The sequence below is a fragment of the Apis dorsata genome, unplaced genomic scaffold (genome assembly GCF_000469605.1).
Source record: "Apis dorsata unplaced genomic scaffold, Apis dorsata 1.3 scaffold_650, whole genome shotgun sequence".
Classification (NCBI taxonomy): domain Eukaryota; kingdom Metazoa; phylum Arthropoda; class Insecta; order Hymenoptera; family Apidae; genus Apis; species Apis dorsata.
In genome coordinates, this window is record NW_006263841.1 from 89,743 (window position 1) to 91,174 (window position 1,432).

Below are 1,432 nucleotides of genomic sequence, written 5' to 3' on the forward strand. Positions count from 1 at the left end.
CACGACGATGGTCGGGTCCGATGATCGAGGCTTTTCCAAAAATAGGACGACGACGACGACGACGACGACGACGACCAACTTCTCTCGCGACACGGATCGCATCCAAGCCACCACAGCTCGTTTTCTTCGATCGAACAATTTCCAGGCCGATTATACTCGTCGAGAAAGGAAATATATTTGGGGGAATGATCCCGATCCATTCTCGTTTCCGTACGATGGATGATCTCTTCGCTTTTTTTTCATCCTCGTTGAGATTCGACGAGGAGAGAGAAAAGGGCGCGAGGATACGATCCGAGGATGCAATGAGAACGTGTGGCGAACGACGAATCAACGTACGCGATTCGCGTGGGAAGAGCGGGGCGGAAGAGCAGTTGAAAGGTTGGGCAGGTAAAGAAACTTCCTCCTTCCTCCATCGTCCACTCCGTCGCGCCGAGACAATCGCGACCAATTAAGCAACGCCTTCGTTTTTCCTCCCATCTCCTTCGTGATCTTTCTTCCGCGTTCCGTTACCGATAACCATCTTTCATTTTCCTGTCCCCCTCCCCCCTCCCCTCGAGAAGGCAGGGAATCCGACCGTCGTCGAATCCGTCCAAAAAATTCCGCTCAAACGCTTTTTCCCGCCTTTTTTCTCCTCCTCGTACGACGAACGCCACACACACACACACACTCTTACATACACACAGAGAGAGAGAGAGAGAGCGCGAGCGAGAGAGAGAGAGAGAGCGCGAGCGAGAGAGAGAGAGAGAGCGCGAGCGAGAGAGAGAGAGAGAGCGCGAGCGAGAGAGAGAGAGAGAGCGCGAGCGAGAGAGAGAGAGAGAGCGCGAGCGAGAGAGAGAGAGAGAGCGCGAGCGAGAGAGAGAGAGAGAGCGCGAGCGAGAGAGAGAGAGAGAGCGCGAGCGAGAGAGAGAGAGAGAGCGCGAGCGAGAGAGAGAGAGAGAGCGCGAGCGAGAGAGAGAGAGAGAGCGCGAGCGAGAGAGAGAGAGAGAGCGCGAGCGAGAGAGAGAGAGAGAGCGCGAGCGAGAGAGAGAGAGAGAGCGCGAGCGAGAGAGAGAGAGAGAGCCGGCCACGTGGGGGGAACCCTTTCCGTGGACCGATCCTGTATCCTGTGGGTGTCGTCTCGGGCCATCCGTTGTAATTATTATTATTCATTAGTTATATCATCATTCCTCCACACCATTCGATTCGTTCGTCTCAGGGATTGTATATGGAAATTTACGACGATTCGATTTTTTAATTATTCCGATTTACGCGATTCGAAGTTTTTTGGAAAATTTTTTCGAGCTACGCGACTTACGTATAACGATAGAATAATAAATTTAAAGGATTATTAATTTTTGAATTGGATCGAATCGAAGGATCGTCGGGGGAGATTATCGGGAGTAGGGGAAGGGATGATTGAAGGAAGAGGGAGGGGAGGGGGGGAAATAAGTGG

General features: G+C 52.3%; 1 protein-coding gene across 1 annotated transcript in view; it reads right to left on the reverse strand.

Annotated features, from left to right (window-relative positions):
* The window catches only part of LOC102678087 (probable GPI-anchored adhesin-like protein PGA55), a 41,967-nt gene that overhangs the window by 17,390 nt on the left and 23,145 nt on the right, over positions 1–1,432 (reverse strand).